This window comes from Prionailurus viverrinus, chromosome A2 (genome assembly GCF_022837055.1).
Source record: "Prionailurus viverrinus isolate Anna chromosome A2, UM_Priviv_1.0, whole genome shotgun sequence".
NCBI classification, from domain to species: domain Eukaryota; kingdom Metazoa; phylum Chordata; class Mammalia; order Carnivora; family Felidae; genus Prionailurus; species Prionailurus viverrinus.
In genome coordinates this window covers 15877360-15889612 of record NC_062562.1, presented here as the reverse complement: position 1 = coordinate 15889612, position 12253 = coordinate 15877360, and the positions used below count along the sequence as shown (strand labels likewise).

General features: G+C 38.8%; 1 protein-coding gene and 1 pseudogene across 5 annotated transcripts in view; one reads left to right on the top strand and one right to left on the bottom strand.

Annotated features, from left to right (window-relative positions):
- SETD2 (SET domain containing 2, histone lysine methyltransferase) overlaps positions 1 to 12253 on the top strand; it is a 125260-nt gene that overhangs the window by 60666 nt on the left and 52341 nt on the right. Inside the window, exon 13 of one of the 5 annotated variants that reach the window (XR_007147728.1) lies at positions 2563 to 2730. The exons of the other annotated variants lie outside the window; for them this stretch is intronic. The gene's annotated coding sequence lies outside the window, so the exon portion shown is untranslated. The remainder of the gene's footprint in view (positions 1 to 2562; positions 2731 to 12253) is intronic. 5 annotated transcript variants of the gene reach the window in all.
- Positions 7403 to 7841, bottom strand: LOC125154290 (sterol carrier protein 2-like; annotated as a pseudogene).

Below are 12253 nucleotides of genomic sequence, written 5' to 3'. Positions count from 1 at the left end.
TGTGGGGCTCAAACTCACCAACAGTGAGATCATGACCTGAGCCGAAGTTGGATGCTTAACCAACTGAGCCACCCAGGTGCCCCAGTGACTTCAGTTATTTAAGCGCACCTTACATTAAAACCAAAACCAGAAATACGTTGAGCTACAAACATATGATTCTACATTTGAAAATTCTTTGTAAGAGTGTATGTAAGAAAAAAAGTCAGTGTTTAAAGTAATTGGAAATTAATATATTGGATTAACTAGAAATTAATTTTTAAAAATTAACTATAACTGGAAAACCAAGGTAATTCAGCAACTTCTTATCAAAAATGATTGAACACAAATATCTATTCCAGTAAAACAACTTTATATGGAGCTAGTTGGTGTTCAGTTCCGTTATTGTTTCTGAAACAGGCCTGCCTTTAAATGCCTACTTCTTTGGTCAAAAGATGTTATCTAGAGGAAAATAGAGAGGTGTGGAACCCTTACGCCTAATACGTACATAATCTGTCATTAAAGAACGTAGCAAGTTGTACAGGGTTTGCTTTGCAGAAAACTCAGTCTGGGTCTTGGATAAACACAGAAGTGAATAACAGGATGAGCCTAGGAGAGATGTGATACATTTTGATTATAAGTGATCTGTATCTGGGATTCAGGTCTTGAGGACCCTGTGGGAACAGGTTACTTCCTAGCTTCTATTTTTCTGTTCCTTTCTTCTGTCAGAAGTGAAGCAACCAGATAAACCAGCAGTACAGGTTTATTTGCAGTAAGATGGACAACTGAATCCTACCTGTCCCCGATTATGATTACAAAACTCACCCATTAGATCCTGCGATTTGACCCATATGGAACTGACCTCACACTGAACAAAAGGAGTAGTTGATTGGTTGTGCACTATTCTTACTTCCGGCATTTGTAATTTGCTGTGTTGAGACTCTTCTTTAAGTATGGTGTGGTTTCAGTTCTCGTTGACCTGTTTGCTACTCTTGCACCACTTAGAGTTTATCGTTACTCAACCTTATTAATAAACCTTGTGAAATCCTTCCTTTTTATAAACCTAAAAGGAAGAATTCATAGTAAATCTGCTTATGATACAACACGTGAACTGCAGGAACCAGAATTGCAGTTAAAAGAAAGAAATGCTGGGATGGTCACGTGGGTGGACCTTCATTTAAGGCCTGCTTTGTGAGGGCACAGGAGTGTGGAAGAAGTCCCTCTTGAGTTTGGAGGCTAGTACAGCCTGTGGCATGACTGGCTTCATAAGGAAGGTGGAAATGGAGACCTGTACTCGAATGGGCATAGAAAAGGCCTTACAGACATAGTTTTACAGAGTGAGAATGGGGTGGCAGACCCAGTAGTTCACTTTCGCCTGATAAATCTCTGGTTGACATAAGTTTAAAAAAATGAGATTTAAGCATCATTTCTTTAAAAACCTGTCTCTTCTTAAAACCTGGAAAAAGTAATACTTTCGTTTCTCTCTATGGTAGTTTTTTATTGTAATGGTAGTGGTATGAATTACTCTCTGGGATATCCTTAACTCAGTTAGCTGTAACTGGTCATTTAAAGTCACACTCTAGACGTTTTTGAGTCCTACCAAATTATTTCTTCCCCTGCTTGTCCTCGTTCCTCCTGTCTGAAAGATCAAAGCAGTTGCATAGCACTATGTAGCTTGATGATCCTTTTGACTTGAGGCTCAAAATTTTATTCATACTTAAAATATATCCTTCTTAACTCTCATACTATGGATGTATCCTGATTCTTAGCATCAAGGAAGCCATTGAATGAGATTTTCCTTCTTCAAACTTTAGTTTGCTCTGGAATCATTACTCACCTAGAATTGCATGACTGAGAAATGTTGTCACTTGACTGAACTGTGATGTTTTGTTACACATTGGTGCTGGGGCTCTTAATTCATCTATCATTCTGTTTAACATTTACCATGATTCTAATTCCAAAACTCTGATTATGGTTGTCAAGAAAAAAAGAAAGAAAGAAAGAGAGAAAGAGAAAGAAAGAACTTTAGCCAGCATTTAATCAGAACATTGAAATCAGAAACCCATAATTTGAACATGTTTTAGATAAACGCATGGACTTGATGTGATTACACTATACCCATACTATCCCGGCATTGAAAGAGTTAACTACTTCTGTCTGACTTCCACCTATGTATTCAAGTAGACGTTGGCAGAAAAGACAATGTCTTATTCAACCAACCTTTATTAAGCACCTATTGCCAAGCACTGGGTTAGTTGCTGATGTTAATTCCAAGATCGTACTAAAAAAAGCATTACTCTAAGATTGTGGTTATGTTAGCCACTCCAAGCTTCCCTGACCTTCTGGGGCCACTGTAACATTGTTGGACATGTGTTCCACTTGGCCTTTCTACACATTGGATGGAGTGAAGAACTGAAAGAGGTTGCTTCAGATCCTTAATCTTGATTTTTGCTGTGAAGGCAGACCATAGGGATCATCAGTAAATGAAAGAGGGTGGGAGGGAAGGGAATGAAGCTTCATGAATTACTCTTTGTCCTCCCAGATCTGATGATGATCCCCCTTGTAACTTGAACCATTTCCATCTAGCTTCTCAGGGCAGCAAGGAGCTTGTTAACATCACCAGCTGACCATGTGTCTCCTTTTCTCAACTCCATTTTCAACTTCGTGCTGAAGAAAAACGAGAACCTAGCGTGCATTCTGTGAAGAAACAGGAAGATGGTTGGGAAGTTGGATGATGCATGAAAAATATAATAGGTGAAAAGAGGACAGAGGTGGTTAACTCACTGGCGCCGGCGTTATTTTGGTGCGTCCATTGCCGACAATGGATGTCGTTCCGGGAAAATCCCGACTCCTGGCGAGAAAGGATTAAGTGAGCTACTTTTTCTATACCTCTATACACAGGACTGCTGCCATGGCTCCACAGGGCTTGCACATTTTGACTCCTAAAGTAGACCTAAACAAGAAACATCACCTAACACATTGCTACTACACGAGCATGTATTTTCAAGTGCAAATTTATCGGGCTACATTTTCAGCAGGGACATGTGCATATATTTCTATTTGCAAAAGGAATTACTGTACATCACCCCTCATGCTGAAAATATACCCTAGACTTCACAGGGCAAAACAGTTGGTTATAAGTGGTGATTGATTATAACTTGACTGGAAAATCCTCATTCATTTGGATCATGAGAAGAAGAGGTAAGGTTCCTGTGAATATGGCAGTTTTTTTTCAGTTAAACACCCAGTAGATTATGATGGCCAGTGATTCCAGAGCCTCTCTTGTAAACACTTAGACTGCAGGATATGCATCTCTCCTTATAATGAAATCTGGGTAGTTACAGTTACACCTGGTTTAGATGATTTAGGGGCACCATTCTGTACATGTGATAAGTTGGACTATTCTTAATAATACTCTTCTTCATGTTTATGTCAAGACTATCTTTAATTCAACAAACGTATTATTTGCCTAGAAAGTTAAGCATTAAACTCTTTACAGAAAGTTTAAATAAAACATAGGGTTACTCAGCTGAAAACGTTTAAGTCACTACTTGGAAATTCAGTCTGTAACTGATATCCTATGTGGAATCTGCTATGCAACATTTCAAAATGAAATTATGTACCCTGGGTTTCTGTAATAAATTTCAAAATCTTTCGTAGAGATTATTCTGTATCCATAAGGATCAATATTACCCTTTCCTTTAAAATACATTTTTTTTTAACATTTATTTATTTTTGAGAGAGAGAGACAAAGCACAAGCAGGAAGGGGCAGAAAGAGGGGGAGACACAGAAACTGAAGCAGGCTCCAGGCTCTGAGCTGTAAGCACAGAGTCTGACACGGGGCTCCAACCCGTGAACCATGAGATCATGACCTGAGCCTAAGTTGGATGCTTAACTAACTGAGCCACCCAGACGCCCCTCCTTTAAAATTTAGAATTGCCCCCAAAGAAGCAATCTTAGATACTGCTACATTGAAAGTTTTTTTTTGTTTTGTTTTTTTTAAGTTTATTTACTTATTTTGAAAGAGAGAGAGAGAGAGTACGTGCGGGGCAGAGCAGAGGGGAAGAGAGAGAGAATCCCAGACAGCAGGCTCCACACTGCTAGTGGGGAGCACCGTGTGGGGCTTGAACCCACAAACTGTGAGATCATGACCTGATCCAAAATCAAGAGTTGGCCTCTCAACCAACTGGGTCGCTTAGGCGCCCCAAAATTTGTTTTACAAGTATCAGACTCAGTAAAAGGCAAAAATGGTCTAAAGCTTATTAGTAGTCCATTTTGTTATTACTGGATAGGCCCTTTAATCTAAATCATGGCTTGGCTATGTCTGTCCCACTGCTTGTTTTTGTAAAGATTTTTGGGAACACAGCCATGCTCATTCATTTACATACTGTCTATGGCTGCTTTTGCACTGTGGTAAAGTTCAGAGTCTGGCTGCTTGAAACATTCTGATTTTGAGTGAAGTCATTTTGATACTTTATTCTTATGGATGAACTCTTAATTCTGTTTCCCTAAAGACATGATGATTATGGTTCTATAGCTCATGAAGTTAGTTTGAAAAAAAAAAAAAGTCTTGACTCTGGGAAAAGTTACTTTGAATAATTTGGATGTAAGGCTGTCTGAGAAGTGGGAGAGAAGAGACCTTTACGCAATGTTGTTTTTCCCTCAGGACCATGATCAGGTTAGTTGGAAACTTAAGGGAGGTTTTGAGTATAGATAAGTTGGTGCAATCTAGTCTTACATGTAACCATAATAAAATGTATAAATTTTTCTTAATATTCCTTTTACTTTTGATGTGATTTCAGACAGGAAAACTGCAAGGATACTATTCTGTGTATGTATTCTGTAGGTGATACACATTCTAGTGACAAATGTAGAAAAAAAGCTAAAAATTCCTCTTATTCCTCCACCCAGATTCCCCAGTGTTAACATTTTACCAAATATCCTTTATCATTTTCTCTTAAATTTTTTAACTTAAAATAAGTTACAGATGTGACATCCATTGCCCCTAGATATTTTAGTGCATATTTTATAAAAACAAGGATATTATTCCATATGACTGCAGTATATTTGTTAAAATCAGCAGATTAGTGACAAAATACTGTTATCTGACCAACAGATCTCCTTCAGATTTTGCCAATTGTACCCATAATGTCTATAGCAAGAAAAAAAATCTGATCCAGAATTGGAGCTAAAGTGTTATGTTGGGTTGTATCTCTCTAGTATCCTTTAATCTGGAATAGTTCCTAAGTCTATCTTTGCTTTTTATACATTTCAAATTTTTAAAATATTTTGAAATTTTTTAGAATATTCCTCATTTTGGGCTTGTCTGAAGTTTTCTTTTGGGTTCAGGTTATACATTTTTGTCTGGAATAGTAAGGAGTATCCTTCACCTGATGTTGATTTGTTCCACTATTGGCACTGTCAACTCCAATCCCTTGGTTAAAGTGGTGTCTGCCAGGTTTTCCAACATAAAGTTACTGTTTGATCCTTATCATTAAAAATTATCCTATAGGAGCACCTTTGGAAGTGTGTAAATAATCTGCTTTTTATCAGATTTATTCATTAGTTTCAACATCCAGTGAATTTACCCAAATCACTTAACAGCTGTGATAGTTGCCAAGTGGTGATTTTCTAACCTCTCATTCCTTTTGCTCCCCTCTGTTTTGGTTGTAGCCCTCTTGTAAGCAAGAGCTTTTCCTGCTCTCCCATGTAGTTCTGTATTCATTGATTTTTATCAGTTTAGGCTCATGCATTCTCATTTTTTTATTATTTTTTTAATTTTAATTCTCTATTAAACATTCTTCCAAAGCATTATTTTACCCTGTATCTTACAGTTATAAGAAATAACATTGGCATTAGAAAAACTAGGAAGAACGATGAATGTTTCCTTCTTCTTCTATAAAGAAGGAAAATTATAACAAAGGACAGAGCTTTACACATTTAGTTAAATAGGAGATTCTAATTTGAAAACTGCATCTCAGAGCAAACGTGTATTTGCTCAGTTATTACTATTTTCAGGTTTTTTTTAATGTTTGAGAGAGAGCAGGGGAGGGCAGAGAGAGGGAGGGAGAGAAGGCTTCATGCTGTCAGCACAGAGCCCAGTGTAGGGCTTGATCTTATGAAACTGTGAGATCATGACCTAAGCCAAGATCAGGAGTTGGACACTCAACCAATTGACCCACCCATATGCCTCTGTTCAATTATTTTTTAACAAAAATACTTATTTTTCAAGAAGGAAACCCAGTAAAAAATTTTATTTTAAAAATAGTCCTGCATTCAGCTATAGTTCCCGCCCCCCCGCCAAGCTCTGATCAGATTTATTTTGATTTGGGAAAAGTTTTCTTTGAAACATCCCAGTACAGAACTTTTAAAACTATTAATAGAAAATAAATGAAGAACATTAAGTGCGCAACACTAATTACTGGCGAGGTACTGGTATTCTGTTTCCTCCCTGCTTCTCCCAAGGAAACCTTAAATTGAATCTTCAGCAGAATGATCCTTAAATATACTTTATAAAAAATGAGAGCTTTTGTTTATATAACTTTTAGATTTTGTTCTTCCTAATTTTATTCTGAAACTCAATTTTATGCCAAACCATATTAGCTTTGTAATGTACACTTGTATGCAGTTCAGCAAAGCAGTAGTATACCTCAGGCTCTGTTCCCTCAGAGTTTAGGAAAAACAGAATTGGTCACAGGCATGTATTGATTGATTGAATGATTGATTGAGCATGTGTGTACACAGCTGTGTGAGATGGAGAAGGGCAGAGGGGGAAAGAGAACGTTAAGCAGGCTCCACACTCAGCACAGAGCTCAGTGCAGAGCCTGATGCAGGACTCAGTTCCACAACACTGGGATCACGATCTGAGCTGAAATCAGGAGGCCGGCACTTAACCAACTGAGCCACCAGGCGCCTGGGTCACAGCCATTAAAAACCAATCTAAGGGCACCTGGCTGGTTCCCTTAGTAGAGCATGTGACTCTTTTTTTTTTTTTTTAAGGCTTATTTATTTCGAGAGAGAGAATGCATGAATTGGGGAGGGACAGAGAAAGAGAGAGAGAGAGAGAGAGAGAGAGTCAGTCCCATGCAGGCTCCACACTGTCAGCACAGAGCCCGATGCGGGGCTTGAACTCATGAACTGTGAGATCATGACCTGAGCCGAAATCAAGGGTTGGACGCTTAACCGACTCAGCCACCCGGGCGCCCTGAGCATGTGACTCTTAAACTCAGAGTTGTGTGTTCAAGCCCCATGTTGGATGTGGAGCATTAAAAAACATTAAAAAAAAATAAAAAATTTAAAAAAGCCATTAAAAACAAATCTCACACTGTTTGCCAGTGTGTAATTTCTAAGTTCTGACAATGAAATATATGGATATAAATCTGTATATCTCATCTTTAGTTTTCAAAGGTAGGCAGAGGGGATTCCTCACAGTGTAGTTTTGCTCGGCTGAAACTGAAGACTTTGTAACTTCATAGCCAGTGATTGCCAGTGATTTTCAATTTGCCTTGAAAGAAGGCCAACTGAGGATTAATTTTACCAGTCATTAAAGCCAGCAAGTCCAGGTCAGCCATTGGGACTCTGCAGTCAGCCTTCTTATCTGAGTTAGGAAGCACTGAACTGCTGTTCGTCACATCCACCACCCTGGTGGCTTCTTTACCCCCAGGGCCATCCTTTACCTTGAAGGCAGAAATACTACCAATTTCTTCACAAACTGTTCCCCTTCCTCTTTAAGCTTCTTTTCAGTCTCCTTGAAGACAAGATTTGCCTTAAATCTACCAACTGCAGAGCCAATTGGAGCAGCCTTAATTTGATGAGTTCTAAAAGAACCAGCAGCTTCAGGAAAACCCATCTTGTACAGTGTGACAACCACAACTCCTACAGTGCCTAAATTATGCTGCAGAGCCTCCTGGGTTCTTGTTTTATTCAGTGAATTATCCATTAATTTTGTTATTTATTTGCTTAAATTGTCCCTTGTTTGGCCAGTGTGAGAGACCCTTTAGGTTCCCTCTGTGTGATTTTGACAGGTTGCCGTCAGTTTTTTAACCTGGAACGACATGCTATTCCAGGCTTATCTTGCACTTTCCCTTACCCAGCCCTGGAATCGGCCATTTGTCCAATAAACTCTGCTTTCTATGATGTGAAGTGAGATTGAGAAACCAAGATCTGGGGGCACCTGGCTGGCTCAGTTGGTTACCTTTCTGACTCTTGATTTCAGCTCAGGTCATGATCTCATGGTTTGTGAGATCAAGCCCCTGGTCCTGACAGTGCAGAGCCTGCTTGGGATATTCTCTCTCTCTCTCTCTCTCTCTCTCTGCCCCTCCCCTGCATGCTTGCTTGCTCTCTTTCTCTCTGAAACAAACAAACAGAAACTCTTATTAAGAAACCAAGATCTGGGCTCTAGATGAAGTCATTGCTACTGGGGCATTGCTTGTAGGGGCTGTCACCAGACCGTATCTATACGTACATATGCATATGTGTATTTCTGTGTATGAGTAAACGTGTGAACACATAATGTACTACTCAACCTGTTGTTTCTCTCGCCTTCCTTCTGTTAATCTGAGACCACACCCTTGTCTGAATCATTTGGATTTCCCTGTGATTTTCACTATTCTGCCTATCCCTCAAAAGGTGGTAATTCTTGCAGCACCTGAGATTTCTTTTGTCCTACATGTTAAATAGGTCACATTGTCTTCTCATTGCCATTTTTAATTCAGGCTCCTGTCATTTCTTGCTTAGACTGTTGGAACAGCCTCCTGTTTGTCCTTCTTGCTCCCATTCCTCCCTCCCTTCATATTTTCCTTTATATGCTATCGTGTTATCTTTTTAAAAACATAGATGTGATCTGGGTCGCCTGGGTGGCTCAGTTGGTTAAGCATCCGACTCTTGATTTTTGGCTCAGGTCATGCTCTCACGGTTCGTGAGTTAGAGCCCCACGTTGGGCTCCACACTGAAAGTGCAGAGCCTGGTTGGGATTCTCTGTCTCCCTTTCTCTCTGCCCCTCCCCTGCTCATATTCTCTGTCTCTGTCTCTGTCTGTCTGTCTGTCTGTCTCTCTCTCTCTCTCTCTCAAAAAAACAAACACACACACACTAAAAAAAATAGATGTATCAACAGGAACCTCTAGTAGCATCACAGAGACTCCCATTAATTCAAGAAGAGAGCCTTTAGTGTATGGCATGAGAAGTACTTCTACGTTTATCTAACTTTCTTGCCCAACAGTGTTTCTTACACATTCAGTGCATGAATCACATCAGGCTGTTCATACGTACTCACCCTTCCGTGGCCTTGTACATGCTGTTCTTTTTGCTTGCAATATCTTTTCTTCTTTCTCTCCGTTTTTTTTTTTAATCTTCCTTCACTTAGACTTACAGTTGCAGCTCATTCTTTGTGATACTTTGTCCTTTTCTGTATTTCTCTATACAGTAGTTGTAATCTTAACAGATTACTAAAATTAGTTGCTTAGTCCCCTCACTGGACCATGAGCTCTTCAAGGGCAAGGATTATATCTTGATTTTTGTAGTAAAGGTTACTTTTATTATGGTATCATTTAAATAGTGGTTATAATAATAAGTTACCTGTTAATAGTAGTGAATGACTACTATGTGCCCCCTATGATCAGTAGCCAGAGTGCTGTTTGGAAATGAAGATCTGATCATGTCAGTGTCCTATTTAAAACTTTTATATAGTTCCTTATTACACTGTTATAATAAAATCCATTTTTCTTCATGAGGTTTGCCTACCATGATATAGTCTGGTCCTTATTTATTTATGCAGTCTCACATCAAGCCATTCTGGCCCCCCCCCCCCCAGTGGGTCTGTGCTACTAATGTTCATATACACGTGAACACACATTCATTCATTCCTGAAAACACTTACTTCTGTTTGGATGTCTCTTGTGTAAGTTTCATCCTTTCCCCAGGAAGGTCATTCCCATTCCTCTAAGAGTATTCTGCCCTTTCTGTATGGTCTCATAACCTCCTTTCCAATCACAGCAAATAATATTTCTTTCGTACTTGCACGGAGTGTGAGGGCAAAGAATGCTTATGTCTTGGTCATTCAAGTCTCCCCAGGATATGTCATTTGGCACTTCATAAATATTTGAATGAAGGTGTGAAGAAGTTTCATCTTTCCCCATGGTATCACACTGCTTCTTGAAACTGTGGTGTGTGTATTTTATTTGATAGGTGGTCAGAAAATATTTGAATGAGTGTCATATAATCTTTACAACCCTGTGAAGTATATACATGGTGGTGTTTTTATTCCCTGTAAAACAGAAAACAAATAAGCCCATGAGGTTGTGACTTAGCTTCTAAGTGACAGAGCTGAAAATTGACTTGGGTCTTCTGATTTAAATCCCATATTCTTTCCATTCCCTTTTGCTGATCTAATAATGACTTCTATATCTTTGTGAGGCAATTTACATAATTATGTACCTTTGGTGAATACTTCAGATTTCTCTTAATCTGCTTCTGATTTAGAAACTAATAAGTCCAAATTCATTCTGAAATCTTAGAAACTACCATTTTAGTGTTTTATTCAAGGTTTCTTTTTTTGGTTTTTTTTTTTTTACTTCGTGCTGCAGAGATTGGCAAACTGTGATCTATGATTGAACTTCAGAGCATTTTCAGAACCCCTGAAATCATATGCAAAACTGGGGTTTTTCTGGGGCAGGGGTCCATGAATATGAGCAGCTTGTCAAACAGAGATGTGTATATGTGTGAGTTGGGAAAAGAATGAACTGTGGTCCAAAAAGTATTTTCTGGATGATCTGGACATTAGGAGGTTTCCTACTCTTTTTTTTTTTTTTTTTTTTATGTTTATATTATTTTTTTGAGAGAGAGAGACAGAACATGAGCAGGGGAGGGCAGAGAGAGAGGGAGACACAGAATCCGAAGCAGGCTCCAGGCTCTGAGCTGTCAACACAGAGCCTGACGTGGGGCTCGAACTCATGAGACTTCGAGCTGTGAGATCATGGCCTGAGCCGAAGTCGGCCGCTCAACCAACTGAGCCACCCAGGCGCCCCAGGAGGTTTCCTACTCTTAACTGGAGTACTGGCTTGATCACCTAATCTTTTTTTTTTTTTTTAAATTAAGTTTTTAACTCCAGTATAGTTGACATACAGTGTTTACAATGGAATGATTTGACAATTGTACACATTAGCTGGTGCTCATCATGTTAAGTGCACTAATCCCCATCACCTATTTCACCTACCCTCCAACCCACTTCTTGTATCCTGCAGTTCTCTATAATTAAGAGTCTTTTTCTTGGTTTGTCTTTCTCCTTTTTTTTCCTCCTTTGCTCATTTGTTTCTTAAGTTCCACATATGAGTGAAATCATATGGTGTTTATCTTTCTCTGACTGGCTTATTTCACTTAGCATGATACTCTAGCTCCATCTGTATTGTTGCAAATGGCAAGATTTCATTTTTTGGCCGAATAATATTCTATTATAAATGTATATAATATCTTTATCCATTCATCTATCAGTGGATACTGGGATGCTTCCGTAATTTGGCTATTGGAAATTATGCTGCAATAAACATAGGGGTGGGTGTATATCTTCAAATTGTTGTTTTTGTATTCTTTGGGTAAATACCCAATAGTGTCATTGTTGGATCGTAAGGTAATTCCATTTTTAACTTTTGAGGAACCTCCATACTGTTTTTCACAGTGGCTGCACCAGTTTGCAGTCTCACCAACAGTACAGGAAGATTCCTATTTCTCCATATCCTCGCCAACACTGTTGTTTATGTTTTTGATTTTAGTCATTCTGACAGGTGTGAAGTGATAGCTCATTGTGGTTTTGATTTGCATTTCCCTGATGATGCGTGTTGTTAAGCATATCTCTCTTGGCCATCTGGATGTTTGGAGAAATGTCTGTTCATGTCTCGTGCCCATTTCTTACTGTATTATTTGTTTTTTGGGTGTTGAGTTGTATAATGTATAAATTCTTCATATATTTTGGACATTAACCCTTTGTGAGATATGTCATTTGCAAATATCTTCTTCCATACAGTAGGCTGCCTTTTAGTTTTGTGGGTTGTTTCCTTTACTGGGCAGAAGCTTTTTATTTTGATGACGTCCCAGTAGTTTATTTTTGCTCTTGTTTCCCTTGCCTCAGGAGACCTATTTAGAAAAATGTTGCTACAGCCAATGTCCGAGAAATTACTGCCTGTGCTCTCCGAGGATTTTTATGGTTTTAGGTCTCACATTTAGGTTCTTAACCCATTTTGAATTTATCTTCATGTATAGAGTAAGCCAGTGGTCCAGTTTCAGTA